The sequence below is a fragment of the Strigops habroptila genome, chromosome 7, assembly GCF_004027225.2.
Source record: "Strigops habroptila isolate Jane chromosome 7, bStrHab1.2.pri, whole genome shotgun sequence".
Taxonomy (NCBI): domain Eukaryota; kingdom Metazoa; phylum Chordata; class Aves; order Psittaciformes; family Psittacidae; genus Strigops; species Strigops habroptila.
Genome location: NC_044283.2, coordinates 44,971,314 through 44,987,602, shown reverse-complemented (window position 1 = coordinate 44,987,602; position 16,289 = coordinate 44,971,314). Strand labels below are relative to the sequence as shown.

The following is a 16,289-nucleotide window of genomic DNA, read 5'->3' as shown; positions in this document are numbered from 1 at the left end:
AGCAAACCTCCAGTCATCCCCATTTGCTGTACACTGCTTTGCATCACAGAGATTTAGCCTTGTTTTTCAGTACTACTTGCTAACAGAGACACATAGTCAAAGGCTGTCCATCAGTTTAACCATGCATGTGTTCATGAGTTCTCTACATAATCTTCAATTCCACTAGTAAGATGAAAGTAGCTGTCATCTTTAAAATCTGTATATTACACTTGGCTCACAAGGGGTTATCTGTAATTGTGATCTGATGAACACTAATTTATGTGTAATTTGTTTTGTGGCAAAAGCATATTTCAGTCAAAAGGTGACAATGACACCTTCTCTCGACTAGCAAAGGCTCTTTGTGTAGGAAGGATAGAGGAAGACTTTTTTCGTTACATCTTTTCTTAATCCTAAACATAATTGTAGATAGTTAAGGTGTAATGTCTCCATTTTCTACTGGCTTAAACTTACTGCTTAAAATACTGATCTTCAGTGAATTATCTGGAAAACATGCCATGCTCACTTCTTATTGCAAGTATCCATGCATTGATGCATCCATGCCAAGAATGCTCGAAGTTACTGCTGCTGCACATTTCAAGGTACTGCTTCCTGGTGGGGACTCACTCTCTAGCTAACAAACCTTGGTTAACAAGTTGACTGGAGGGATGATACCCAAACAAAACCCAAGTGGAATAATTAGTTGGAAGGAAGGTTTTGCTGTTTCCGCCTGTGAAGGTACAGGAGGCCCACAGATGTCCCTTTAGTCCGCTCTGAGTCAAATGGGCTGAGCCACTATGTCCTGTTCTCAAGATTTTTTTGGCAGCCTCACAACCTGTGTACATTTATGACAGCTACTGCAGTCATGAAATGAATGAGTGTCAGATTTCATTATAAGGAAAGAGATTTTCTAGTCCTCAGGGATGCAGGGAAAGATGGCTGAAGCCATGTTAAGTGTGCATCTGGAGACTCAAATTCAGGAGCACACAGTGCATGTATTTTTAATTAAGGCAAAAATCCATTGAATGTTTAAGAACTTTAGTGATTTTGGGATTTTTCTTCAGCACTTGGGAATATCAAACTTCCCTCAGTCATATTAAATAACAGTTTTCACAAACATGTCATGCTGTGCCTCTTATATAGTGAAAAACAGTCTTTGTTATGACGTTGGGTTTGTATTTTTGTATTTTTAATGTATGCAGTAACTGTAGCTATAGATCTAATGGGTGAATTGATATAGATATATAAAATTATATGTGAAATCAATAGACAGTGTATGTGTATAATTTCTTGAAGAAAGCCAAGATGGCATTTTGCTGTCTTCCTCCCACTGATAAGAAGGGCAGAGCTGTCTGTCTTTCTTACACTGTAACTTTTAAATGAATTAGTGGTATAACAATGTTTTGGTTGTTTCAAGTTTATTCATCTGCATAAAACTTACAGTAAAGTGGCCATTAGGCTGCAGAGAAGTTATTTCATTAACATATAAACAAAAGATGCAGATTGTTATTTTAATGGAAATTGAAGCTAAAAATAGCTGCTCTTCTGTGATACCTGTTCTTCTTTTCATACTTACATGCTATACTTTTCTTTAAATGACTGAGTACCCTTTCATAAAGCTTGCAAAGGATGGTCTATTTTTCACATTCTATTTTGGCTCACTGACTTCATCGAAGGTTTAACGAGCATAAAAATGTGATAGACAGCTGAATACATGCTGCCTTTCTGACATTGCAGGGTGGGGATTATGCCACACAGATGATCTGATGACAGACTATACAGAACGGTGGGTTGCATGTCGTTATTTTTAAAGAGCAAAGTGAGCACTTTACAGCCAGCTGTCTAGCTGAATGTAGAAGAAGCTTTTGTAGTATGACTTGATTGGCAGGTGGAGAGAAGAAGGAAAGCTACTGCATTAAAGAACTTCACTTAATTGCAAAATACCAAGTTGGATTATGTAGGAGGTGTCTGAGGAAGCAGGTACAATGGAAACAATTTTAATGAACATTTCCCCTGAAGCAATGTGTTTCTATTTGGTTCAAGACAAATTAGTTTGGCATGGTGCTTGGTGTATTCTACATCTTTGCCGTTAAAACAGTGCAAATTAGAGAGTGGATATAATCTGCTCTTTGCAGATTTTTTGGTAGCAATTCTGTGTTTATTGAAGCTAAAATTGTACTTCAAACACCTTTCAGAAACTTCAGGGTTTATGAAAACCTTAAGAGTTTGTAGTTTATCAACACTATCTTTAGGGTTTAGATGTACTTGAGCCTTCAGAAATGGATGAATCTGAAAAACAGCGTCATATCTATTCTGGCTGAAAGAGTGAATTATTAACTCAAGTTCAAAAAGCAGTAACAGACCCAGGAATCAAATGGCAGGTGACCTCAGTTTTAAACACAAAATCTATTGAACAATATATTGCATACAAAGGATTGAGACAGAGACATTAATTCACAAAAAGACTTAGATTTCTAGTAGACAGCATTAATAATATGCTTATAAGTACAAAATTAAATCATCAGTACCCTAAATCAGTTGCTGCCTAAAATTTTAACCCTGGAGAGCAGTATAATAAGCCATGTGCTCATAGAGCTGATTATATGCCTATTTACCAGGGTCCAGATCGCTCTGCATCTGTAGCAAGGATCAGGTGCGGGTTTTCACCTCTCAGGACAGTGCCTGCTTTGAACTACTGAGTGTTCTTGGGAGGTATTCAGTTTCTTTTGCCAAAGCTGTGCTACTTTCTTAAAGTTCATAAATCATTGGCATGAGAGCATCAGGATGACCCTTTGATCCAATGGTTAACATGTTGACCATGAAGGCTTGCATCCAAATCCTTATTTGGGGAATATTTAAATATTTTATGCAAAGAAGAACAGCCTCTATAGTGTTTTGTTACATGTAGAAAATATTCACAGAGTTAGTTTATTAAGGAGCCAGTTCTTCCCTGCAGCAGTGTCAAGTGAAATTAAATCAAAAGGAATTGAAGGTGCAATGGGAATTATCAACTGATTTCTACATCAGTCTAAATAATCCCTTTGGTGTGGCTGTAACTGACCTTTCTAGTGCTTTCCTGTAAGCCAATTAGAAACTAACAACTGAGTTTGGAAGGCATAAAATATTAGAAGTCTCCCTTACATCCCCTACTTACACAGGAACTGCAATAATCAGCCCTTAAAAGAAAAGATGCTGAACAGAAATATATAGGGAGAATGATTTCTACTGAGTTATTAAATTAGTTCAATTGAGAAGAAACCATGGCTGATACAGTGTCCTGGGTTCAGCTACAGCAGTCATTTTTCTCTTTTTTAGTAGCTGGTGCAGTGCTGTGTTTTTTAACTTTCAGCCTGGGAACGACGCTGATAACACTGATGTTTTTAGTTGTTGCTAAGTAATGTTTATTCCAACCAAGGACTTTCTCAGTCTCATGCTCTGCCAGGGAGGAGGGGAAGCCGGGCGGAAGCAGGGACAGGACACCTGACTCAAACTGGCCAAAGGGGTATTCCATACCACAGCACGTCATGCCCAGTATATAAACCAGGGGGAGTTACCCGGAAGGCCCTGATCGCTGCTCAGGTCGGGCTCGGTATCGGTCGGCGGGTAGTGAGCAATTGTATCCTCTCCCCTTGTTATTTCACTAATCATTATTATTACTGGTGGTAGCAGCAGTGGTTTTGTATTATACCTTAGTTGCGGGACTGCTCTTATCACAACCTGTGGGAGTTACATTCTTCCGATTCTCCTCCCCATCCCTCCGGGAGCGGGGGGAGGGAGAAAGGGGGGAGTGAGCGAGCGGCTGTGTGGTTCTGAGTTACTGGCTGGGCTCAAACCACGACATACAGTTAGCCTCCATTGCTTGAAGCAAGTATGAACTTAATCCTGGCTTTCTAAGTTTTCTACGAACTTTTGTACTTAACATTTAAGACATGTAAAAAAAGCAAAAATACATCATTGCAAATGGTGGCTGTTTCTTTCAACATTATGACTTAATACGCCTCTTCTGTTACCACATATCACACGCAAGACTCTTGCTCAACTAGATATAAGTATCACAGCCTCAACAATGACATTGTGAAAATGGTGATATTCCATGTTTTTCAAACCCTTCAGGTCTTTCTGAAGAGTTCCCATGCTAAAAGCAGTTACCTTCTTCAAAGAAAGCAAGGCGATATTTTTCAGTTTTGGTTGTATTGACAAAGATACTAGGCTTGTTCCAACTCAGCTTTCTTCCCCACCCAATAGTATTCCTGTTCTATGGGAATATTCTATATTGAGTTCTATGCTGAACCTGTCTCTACTGTGCATTATGAAGTTATTAGGATGGTGGTTCATGTTCTAGGTTAGTTTTTGGGCATTATTGTTTACACAAATCTATACTGCTATTAATACTGATGCTACCTCCAAGAGTAGGTCTATGGCTTGTCCTGCTGAGGTTTCCCTGTTTTCCTCTAACTGACCTGTCCCTCCCATGGCATAATTGTCACCTGGGGAAAGGTGTAGTTAGAGAGAAAAATGTCTGTTACCCTTCTCTCTCCCACAATTGTTTTGTGCAACTGTAAGTGGAAGAATAACTTAAGATCTCTCAAGCACCTGTGATAATCTGGACTGCTCTCCACTAGGACGTGAAGACTTTCACTTTAAACTGACACGCATCCATCTAAGAGTAATTACTGCATATATCAGCCCAAACTCTGAAGGATATTTCTATCTCCATGAAGCCTTGCATAAGAGAAAACCAAGTGAGAAGGTGAACATAAGATGCCAGGAAACTCTGGAGTCTGGGTGGGGGAGATGTTTATGATGTGCAATTTAAGTAAACTAAATGTTTGGTGAGATTCTGAAAAAAAGTGTGTGTTATTCATTTTGCATTCAGTAAAAGCTACAGAATATGGGTTCAAAAGGGATTTATGTCTCACAAAAATGAAATTGCTGAGAGATAGGATTTTCAGATACAGCTGTATAAATCCAAATAAACATAGCTAACATGCCTGCTGTGAATTTTCTCTCTTGCTGACAATTTTTGGAAGTTAATCCTACTCCAGCGCTCCCTGTGTGGAAGAACGATTAAACAGGAATAGAAGTTGAGGGTGGAGGAGTCTTATTTTATCCCACATACCAAAGTATACTCACTTTTGAACAAATTCCAGGCTTTCCTTCTTCGTAAAAGATTAAATTCTTGTCTATCAAAAGGGTTATTAAAACACCAAAGGGCACTTTAGTATTAATCAGAACAAAGAAAACATTATATTTTGAACAAATAGAAACGATTATTCCAGCAGAATGAGGTACAAATATCCAGCTGCAGTGCTTCCTTTAGGGAAGCAGTCTTCTACCGCACTGTCCCTGGGGAGATACCACGGGCCATAGAAAGCATGAAATATGCAACTCTGGGAAACTGCAGTCTTCAGAGCCATCCATAATAAAACAACTCTGCTCCTCTGCACTCCACGTGCAGGAGATTTAAAACCAGGCTGAGAAACAGAAGGGCTCTTTATTGATGTTAAATGAAACAAAATCAATTCATAATTTTTTTTGTATTCCTATGACTTATTTTGGCAAAATCAGCCAAAATTTTAACCAAAATAATGTGTCAGGGGCACAGTATAGGCAATCTAGGAAGCACCCTTATTTTAACTGTGCACATGAAACTCCACTCTAACGTGTTTCTGTAAAGTCAATTAAGCATAATATTCAGTTAAATTCACTAGTAAAATATTAACCTTGCACTGTGGGTTAGTTAGACTGTGCAGTGAATGTGTTCCATTGTCAGGCTTTCATCCTGCTGAGATCCAGAGGCTGAGTCTTCCAGCATGTTTGGGTTAGTTGAAGGGTCTTTCACCTGCTCTTGGCTTGAGCCCAAGACCCAGGTGCTCTGTACCTACTTCTGCGGCAGCATTCTTAGGGCTGTGCTTCCAGTCAGGACATAGGTGGATTTTTGGCTACACTTTGCACTTGGGCTTGATTTATAAATAGTTTATAAAATATAGCTAAATTTTTAATAGTTGCTAGAAGTGTGCTACAGATATAAGTCGTCTGTATGGTGACTCTTAAAAGCACACAGACGAAAGGGGGGCTAGACCAGATGATGTCTGAAGGTCCCTTCTGACTCCAGCCGTTTTCCCATTCTACACTGAAGAGGATTTCTAGGAGCAGCCAACTGTACCAGCACATATGCCTTGATTGCTGATTCACCGTGCTAACCAAAAGAGCATACTGCAAGGGAGACATCCCACGGGGAGCAAAGAGGGCAACCCACACTCCTGAGAGATGAAATGAGCTGCGCTAACTGAATGTTCTGTCTTTTGCTTGCCAGCAGCTTCAGCGATTTTTCTTTACATGGTCAAGATGTTTCCAGACATTACTCCTACCCTGGAAAAATGTTCCTGAGGGAACATGATAATTACAAACTGCAGTGACTGCGGGTCTTTCAGAATCTTCTTTGCATTTTTTACCTGGTGTATATTAACATTTTCTCTGAAGGTTATTCCTTAAGTAAGGTTAGTTTCTATGTAGCCATTCCTCATCTTGCGGTTTTGAAACAGGTCAGCCAGCCGGGGCTGCATGTACATGTCCCAGTCCCTCTTACACTCTTCAGTCTCCGCATATTTAGTCCCATTATGTGATAGAAATAATTTGTGTTTCCAGTCCATAGGCTGTGAGTAAAGATCAGTTTCCTAAGAGTATTTGTCTTCATCCAGTTTTCATGGTAGCACAAGCCATTAGCTCTGATTCATAAAGGTGAATTCTCAGCAATCTGGTTGTCAGTGAAACTCTAGAGGAGGTATATGAGGAATGTACAGTGAGGTAAAACCTGAAATCAGATTAAAAATTATTTTAAGAGATAAGACAGAAATTCACTTCACTGCTTCCAAGACACAGGAATATGCATCATGTTCAAAATAGTTAAATGATTTTGATATTCTTAGAATTAACCTGAATTATTTGCACTGCACCATCAATTATTGCTTAATGATGTGAAAAGGAAACATCATTAGGCTGATTACAATATAATCAAAACAAAAATTTGCCTCTTCTGTCAGGGTTTTTGAAAATTATTTACTTAATAGAATAATTAGAATCTTAAATTTATTGTAGGATTATAAGGACTGCAGTAAATAATGTAATTAACCATACATTGGTTACATTACATTGGCATGTAATTAAACACACTTTGACATACTTACCATATTTTATACGCATAGTTCCTTTGTCATGATGATTTCTCTCCTGATTTTTTAACTTAATCATGAATGTGCAAAACAGATCTTTTTGAAATTCAACTATTATAATTGATTACTTGGCATTTAAAAAAATCTGTGCTTGAATCATTCTTTGCAAGATTCGTTTCAGCAAAGGACCAGTCACTTCACTGAAGTGATTGTGACTTCACTGACTGGTGATTGCTGAGCTCCCTGAAAGGACATTTTTTTTTTCCCTGTAGCTATTTCTTTGGGATCAATATATGATGGCTAAATTGCAAATGGATTTGCAAATGATAGATGGTAACTATATGATATGCTGATGCTGTGCTTTTCAATTGTTACAGATATATTGTGAGGGATGAACATCAACACCACTCTTTTTACTTTGGCTTTATGTTTGAGCAAAGATTGTAAGTTCCTATTGCATTTCCACATTAATCTAAAAGTGCCTGATTCAGTTCTTTTTAAATTCAATGCCCTTTGATAGACATAATTGCCTTGCTTTTAGTAAGCTGTGTTAAATTTATCAAGCTGTCTGAAGAAAGAATGACAGTCTTTTAAACGAAATCCATTTTCTTCATTTATAAAATTTGAGCATACTTGAACATATAAAGGAAAGTACTTCGATGTGTAAATGTGGGTTTGTGTGCCCAGTTATAATATTCGTACTTGTTTTCTGATCTTCTCTTTCTACAAAATACCATTGAAAACTATGCCCAGACTTTCAGAGGAACTGAGTACCATGGAGCCTATTGACTTCTGGTGGACTCATGGTGAGACTGAAATTCAGACACTAGAAGTATGTTTCTAAGTTATTTGTAGTAAAGGGCCACAATAGTTTAGAAAGTGGCTTGACATGTGCACTTATAGCATGTCTTGGATCAGTGGAGGTATAAAGGCCATCTTACCCTTTTACTTGGTAATTATATTCAACCAAGTGTCCTGCCAGCCTGCTCTATAGGAAAAAACTCCTCAGCCTTCTCACTATCTGGTGTATAAGGGATAATAATATTTATGATTTAGTCCTGCCCATCAACATTGTAGTAGACTTTCTGCAAGTAGGAAGATACATGAGCTTATACAACACAATTTAACCCATTAGGCTGATGTCAGCAGCTTTTGATTTTTTATCATGTGTCTAGCTGGATTTTAGCTAAGGCAATGTTACTGAGTTACTTCATTCAACTTCTTGGTTTATAAGTCAGCCTAAAATCAATAAATTGAGAGAAACAGCAACTTAATATGAACAGCTATGAGCATGTGTGTGCTGTTACCCTCCTCCTTTCCAACAAGCAGCTCTCTGTGACCAGGAAGCCCTGAGCCTGGGGAAGAGCTTCAAGGTGCACAATTCACAGCTTAGCAGTGAGTTATAAATTCCATTTTCAAACCTGACACTGCTGGAGGGTAAAAGTGAAATATTTGCAGACTGGCTGATAGATCAATGCAATGTTTATGGAATACAAATTTTAAGATACTTGCAAGGTGGAAAGCTTGCTTCCAATCAGCTTAAAATATTAGAAAATGCATCCAGATTCTACCACTCTTCCACACCTTAATCCTCATGTAGGTGAGTGCTTTATATAGTTATGTGAAAATGTACGTAGCTATGCATATACCAGTTTGGTAGGGGGACATATATGCAAATTAATGCATAACTTAATAGCTTATTAACATTTCCAATTAAGTAGGATACTGAAACATCTGTTTTCTTGGCAGAAAGATGAAACTTTATTTTGTTTTTCAAAGTGTAACTTTGATCCCAGTCTTTAGCATAATTTGAATTTTAATATTCATACTTTAAATTTTCCTACCAAAATAGTAGATATATTAGAATTATTGTCTATGAAATTCCTACCATTGGAAAGCTCAGCAAGGAACATAAATCAGATGGAATGAATGTACGTCTGGAAAAAACCTTGCAAACAAAATTAATGCACTGTTCTTGCCCACGAAGTGCAGGCAGACACATAGCCAATGTGTGCCTAGTGACAACAGATCTGCAGAGTATCTTACAGACATAAGATTAATGATTTTTGTATTAGACAGGACAAAATGCCTGAGGAATTCTGATTAACCAGTCTAAAAGTACACTGCCATATGCTGGGCCAAGATAAAGTTGAGGAATAGATTTAGGATGTATCTTTACACTGTGGCTTTCTCATAAGTCTAAGATAAATCTTTACCTGACTGAAGCAAAAAGAACACACACTTGTCTGTCACATCAGTATGACAAATATCCATATCATTAATGGAACAAAATTATAATCTCTGTAAACTGTGAGATCTTCAAAGCAAAAGTTACAAACTTGGAGCTAGGTCCCTGCAAATGTTAAATATTCCTTAAAATAAGCAAAATCGGCAGTTTCATGTGCAGGAATTGTGGTTATCCAGTGTCTGCCAAAGAGATGTTAAATTAATCTTGGTTCTTCTCTCCCTCTATCTGAAGAGTTTGTGGAGAGGTGATCACAGCTTCCCTGCCCTTTGGTCCTTGGAGAAAGGTGAAGGAGCTTCTGCTAGAAACGGGAGAGCTAGGGAAACTCAGATTTTCTGCTCTGGAAATGTCTTCTATGTAGCGTTAACAGAAGCTAGAACTATAGGATAGTTATGACACAGTATGGAAACCGTTCTTGCCACAATGTGTGTCAAATTATTATTATTACTGTTATTACACACACCTGAATAAAAGAAGCAGCTCTTTTTATCTGTAGAATAGCAAATAGCTTTTCATCTGACATTTTGTATTTAGCTTGATTACAGGTATTGCAAGCATCCTTCCATACATCCGTCGCATTCAACCCGCAAAGGCACCGGCACTGTTTGTTGTTTTTCTCTTTCATCCTCCCCTAGCTGTCCTTCCCCATTTTATCCTCAAACAGAGACTAATAAGAACTGATTCTACAATAATTTTCTGCTGCACAGTAATTTTCAGCGTTTCTTCAAGCATTTGATGAGACTGGAAAAGATCTCATTGAGAGTCTTCTGCCCTGCCACCCTCAGCAATATTGAGGATAAAGGAAAAAAGTACACCATGGCCCAGATTCAATACAACAACTGTAGCCTTAACTTTTATTTAGGTGCCTAATTTATATCAGGAAGAAAATTTAAAGTTTAAATGCTTTTTTGAGATCTAGTATTCAGAAGCTGAGAATTCAGCCATTTCGGTATCACCACCAGAGACTCTAAATATTGAATGCATAGTCTCTCAGTCCTATGTGTGCACATGCATTTCAATTTGACCTCCTTATTAACAACGGATTAGCAATTGATTCTCTTGTTTTCTATGCAACGGTCTGTACACCTCCTATTCCACAGCCAATGTTTTTCTGCTGGCCCACAATTTTACACTGTGATTCAAACGGGCTTATAAGTAGTAAGGAAAGAAAGAAGGAAGGAAGGAAAGGAAAGAAAGGAAGAAAACAAATTTGATTCTTTTCATGCCTGTGAATCAAGATCTCCAGCTGTGGCAAACTAATGCAAAGTACATTAGTGCCAACGTCAGCAGCTGTGGAAGTGCCAGCTTTCAAGGATTCATTTAGATTTCGGTGAACACATACTGCACTGAGCTTAGTGTGTTAACCCTTGTTCATAATGCAGTTGATAAAAAATACAGGCACTCATGGTTAATATAATGTATTTATTGATCTTATTTCTGCCAGCTTTGCTCTTTAATTTTTCTTCATTAGAAAAATTCATTAAGATTGCTGAACCAAGGAAACTAACTGCAGGGAAAAGTTCACATACAGTACATGAAGAAAAAGTGACATTCCTTTAGATAATGACAGATGAAAATGTTCACCAAATAAACCTGTGAAATCCTGAATTAGGAAAAAATTAGGAGAAGAACCTAGCTATGACTCCTGTTGGATCATGATGATGTGTCTAATTGCTAGATGTTGAGTATCAGCAAGTTTTCATTATATTTCAGCATATGGCTATTTCAGATTTTGTGACCATGGAATATGGTCATATCCATAGAAAAAGCCTTCCTTCCTTCCCTCCTTCCCTCCTTCCCTCCTTCCCTCCTTCCTCCCTCCCTCTCTTCCTTCCTCCCTTCCTCCCTCCCTCCCTCCCTTCCTCCCTCCCTCCCTCCCTCCCTCCCTTCCTCCCTCCCTCCCTCCCTTCCTTCCTCCCTCCCTCCCTCCCTCCCTCCCTTCCTTCCTTCCTTCCTTCCTCCCTCCCTCCCTCCCTCCCTTCCTCCCTTCCTCCCTTCCTCCCTTCCTTCCCACCCCCCCCTTTTTTTTTTTTTAAATGAAATATATCCAATATATTGGGCTGGGTCTCCAAGGTGGCCTAAGACAGCCTCTGTGTTGCTGTCATGTATAAGATGTATCTTTCTCTTAAAAGAACCCATTCCATTATTCTGCTGGGTGATATTTATTTCCCCTACTATGGTGAACAAAAGGCAATTCTAGATTCTAATAAACAAAACTTAGAATTTCCCTCCTCTCCATACTTATTTTTCTCTGCATTTTTTCCATGCTGAACTAATTTTTTAAATTACTAGTACCAATATTTCAGGTAAAATGTCACTAGAGCTTTCTACAGTGTCTTTAATGGCCTCCCTTTACTGAAAATGCCTCCCCTCGCACAGTCTAGGATGTTATTAGTCTTTGTCATGGCTGTATCACCTTAGCAACTCAGAGTGAAGGATTTCTTTTTGGTAAAAAAACAGTCGAATATACCACAAATTACTCAGAAGTAGCTCTCTCAGAGCTATCTAGTCCACCTGATTTCTCCTTATACAGTTTAATCTACTCTGGTCTATATTTTTGTTTCTAATTTAACATATCCTTTCTATCTCATGTTATCTTTACAGCACCTATATTAAGACCTCATAACCTCTTGCCCACACAAACTAAGTGACTCAGGAGAAAATACAGAAATGAGACAGCTGCTAAGTTATACAAGTTGCGTTCTCACTTTCTCTCCTTGCATTCGATGCCACTGTCAAATTTTCAGTCCACTGATATAGGTGCAAAACGAAGGCTTTATCGTCTCTTCTTTCAGAAATCCCAAGCAAGGAAAACATGTCTGGACACAAGCAAATGAATCTAGTTATCCTTTTCCTTCTCCCTGAAAGACTGTGAAAAGTAAAGTAAGGGATATTTAATATCATCTTTTAAGAGGTCCTGCCTTATCTTCTTTTCAGAATTGATTTAGAAAACCTGCCGGTAACAGAAAACAGCAAAAGCCAAGAGGGCAAAGAGACAAGCATTTCTATAGAGATCAGCTGCTATACTTCTGTGACTTTAGAAGTGGAAGTTTTAAGGCTTCAATACTTTTGACTAGTTGGAAAAATAATATAATGCATTTTTCTAAAAAGAACACATGAAAAACACATCGATGTTCACAAAGAAAAGCCAAGAAGATGGAAGGACATTATATTGATAAAACATACTCTACAGAATTTTGGTTTCCTGATATTAGAAGCTGGAGATATTAGAGCTGGAAAACAGCTTGCCAGGCAAGAAGGAGGTTGGGGGGGAGATAAGGTTTTTGGCAATACTCTTATATAAAGAGTACAAAACTGTTTGAGTTTTTTGTTGGTTTTGTGGTTTTTTTTTTTCCTGTATATGCACTCTTTTTTGCTTTTACATACTCTCTTTTGCTAAACAGAAACCTTTGGAAACACTGGAAAGAAAAAGCCAAATAATCACAGGCTGACCACGAGAAACGGGTGATGTGTGCCAGTGAAGTTCTATGATTCATCAGCATGCCTTCCAAGAGAAAGGGGCAGATGGATATTGGCAGATAACCTGGCAATTATGAGCACTTTTTGCTCTAGTATAATGCACCTCACTGCATCCCTCTCCCAACTTGTTCCAGCCTGCTGTAACCCTTTGACATCAGCACTACCCACTTGGGATTTGCATGGTGTGCATGTAAATGAGTGTTATGGGGTAAGGGATAAATTGCTGGAGAGCAGCAATTATGTGGGTATTTCATTTGCATGGGATCTAGTGCAGGAAGGCTGGATGTATGTGCAGGTATTTGTACCATGGTACCATTTGTACCATGACAGAAAGCACTAGGGAAATGCATATAACTCTTGCCACCACATTCAAGAGTAAGCAACTCTGAATGGAACAAAATGCAGGATGACCAAATGGATAGAGAAGCCAGGCCATGAGCCTAACAAGCATGGGACATACCCGTAACACTGCGGGGAGAAGAATTACTTAAACTGAAATATAGTCTTGCTATAAGAAAGTATAGGTATAAACTAGTCACAAATGAAAGTGTGGAGAATAGAGAAGGGAGCCTAACCATCAGAACTGAAAGTCTTCCAGAAGGAGTTTCCTGATGGTGGAAGTAGAGGAAGACTGTCTCATTCAGTTGTATGCATCAGGGGCTCAGTGATATAAGACTGCACCAGCCAATCGTTATTGATACTGTTGGGTGTAGTAGGTGGATTTGTATCCCTTCTGTACCTGAAGGTGTACATCAACACCCTAACAATAAACAGCAAGCTCAGTTGCTGTGTACAGGGTTTTTAGTAATATTCTTCTAATGCACAGATGGCCAATTCAGACCAAATGAAATTCTGACTGTATTGAAGGCAGCAACAAAGTTTATTCTGCATTCAATTTTATCTCAGCATCTTTTCTTTTTATTTCAGCAAGCTCAACACCAACACCAATGAATAAAGAGTTTATGTGTGGTCTCTGCATGGCATCTCCTGCAACTTCCCAGCCACATTACCTGAATCAGCTCTCAAACTGGTCTACAAGAACAAGGCCCATCTGGAACCAGCCCAGGTTTAAGGTTCTGGAAACTGCTTCTTGTACCTTTAGGGTACTACTATGTGCTAGGTAGAAATATAAAGTTGACATTGAACAACAAGGAGTTTGTAGGGCTCATCTTTCTCTGCTGCTTTCCCTTCACCTTTGTTTGTCAATTGAACCCTCCTCCTGGAATCCAGTCCAAGGTGTCTTTATAGTCAGTATGAGTTGCTAGGGTTTGAAAGATTAGAGTCCCAGGCCATTTGTTCCATATTTGATGTTTGCTAGTCAGAGCTGGGTGTGTTTTCCCCAGCGTTACAAGAAATCTGGAGCAAAGACCTCATTCCTCAGAGATTTCCACCTTGCAAAGTTGTCAGGGATTTCACTTGAAACAAACAAGTTGTTCTGCTGTATCTGAGGGATTTGCACAGAGCTTAAACTCCGTGCACAGCTGAATGGCATTTGTGATTAAAAGGCAACATTCAAAAAGAAGTGGAAATAGATCCACCCACACCAGGAAAAATAGTATTATAAACCTTTGAGGGCTGCTATAAAATCACTAAACAGAAAACACACCATAAAAAAAATCCAAACCCAAAAATGTGGAAAAATGAAATGGAATACAGTTTGTCTTTTTTACTCTGTCTTGCACTGTTTTACCCTTTGCTTGCTGATGTCTCCTCATTCTATACTTATTAGTCCCTACAGGTCTGCAGGGCCATATTCATCTTGATGGAGGTTAGCATGGCTCCACTGCCACAACCCTGTTATACCTCTTCCAATCTGCCACAGTCAGAGATTTATGCCAGTGGCTGAATCCCAGCCTGAGGGCACGTGCTGGGAGAATAAGCAGATGTGGCACACAGGGAACCACAGACCTTGAATAAAGCTTCACATTCCCTGTTGCAGGTGAGATGATCCCTTCTGGCTCTATCAGGAAAAAAAAAATCTCTCCCCATCCCATTCCCATGGAAGTGGCAGAGTGAAGAACAAGTACTAAATTACCTGGGATCATCCCAGGTCCTTATGAAGGTCCAGGCCACTCTAAATCTGACCCTGCTTCAAGAAGCCAAGTAAAGCTTTTCTGTATCTTTGCATCTACAGAAGGTTAATCCTTTAAAAGGGAGAACAGCTTCTGGACACTCATCACTGCTTCAGTAGTAGTAACAAGGTGTTTGCAAAGGACAGTCCACATGGCTGCAGCTCAAAAAAATTACGTGTTACTGTCATCAAGGGGCTTCTTGGTCCAGTGCGCTTGGCATCCCTTCTATGTACTAGCTGCAGACAGAGCTTGCCTGCATCCAGGATTCAGCCTGGTGTCTGTCAAGCTGGACCATTCTGTCCTATATCACTTACCAAGGGACATTAGAGAGGTCTTGCCTACAGCATCTAGTACATTCCAAAAATCATCAGGACTGGGACACTGTCTTGTATGCCAGAATGATATGTGGCTCTGCAAATACATGTACAACAGAATATCCTTCCCACCACTCTCCTATTGCATCAGTGGGGATGTCTGTCCATATCGCTGCTCCCATCTATGTAGCAGAGAACAGAAAAGAAAAGAGTTCCTAGGAGGAATGAATTTCTGTCCTTATCTACATCAAGTTCAAATAAGTGTATAGTTTCTGATCATGGCCAGGAAGCAGGTAGAGAAACTAATAACTTCAGAGATGCTACTCTTGATGCAGAGAATATTAAAGAGCAAACAATGAAGACTGGATGAAAGCTACTGGCTGAGCATTTTTCTGAGGCAGAAGGTAAATTACAAAAGATAAAATTGGTGACTGAGGCAACACATGTATTTTATTGATTGCAAAATTACCACTGTTGTCACAGTCTCCAGTTTTCCCTTCTGATATTCATAACAGCAGACAATCTAGACTAACCAGTTAGAAACAACTCTATAACATTAAAAGAAATGGGAAATTAGGAATTTGGCAAAAGTCCTTGTTTAAAAGAATATGTAAAGCCAGTGGCTGCTTTTAACAGAAGTTACCTTCCTGTTGGTTAGTGGAAAAGAACCCTTTGAAAGATGCACTGGGAGAGCAGCAAGGGGAGAATGCGGACCGGACAAGGCCAGGGAAGCTAAAGTGTCAGTGGTCTTCAAGACACTGAGAGACACAAAGAAGGTATGGGAAGATGACCACTTGTGAGGCTTGGTTAGGAAGAAGGTGATGTAGCATGGGTGAAGTCCGTTTCAGCAGAGGGGAATGCAGCTGAAGAAGTCATGGACTCTGGAGCAAGGAAACACCACAGCTAGTGAGGCAGCAAGTGGAAATAAGCAGTAGAGGTGCTTGCAGAGAAGAAGTGATCTAGGCCTTTTTAAGGGGAGAAGCTGTGATATGCTAGATATAGAGTGATGATTGCTAAATGAAAGAAGGGG

The 16,289-nt window shown here is 39.2% G+C and overlaps 1 protein-coding gene across 2 annotated transcripts in view; it reads right to left on the bottom strand.

The window, feature by feature from the left end:
• Positions 1-1,377: 1,377 nt before the first annotated feature.
• Positions 1,378-16,289, bottom strand: part of MAP9 (microtubule associated protein 9) — a 155,762-nt gene continuing 140,850 nt past the window's right edge. For both annotated transcript variants that reach the window (XR_003992268.1, XR_003992267.1), the window contains exon 14: positions 1,378-6,790. The gene's annotated coding sequence lies outside the window, so the exon portion shown is untranslated. The remainder of the gene's footprint in view (positions 6,791-16,289) is intronic.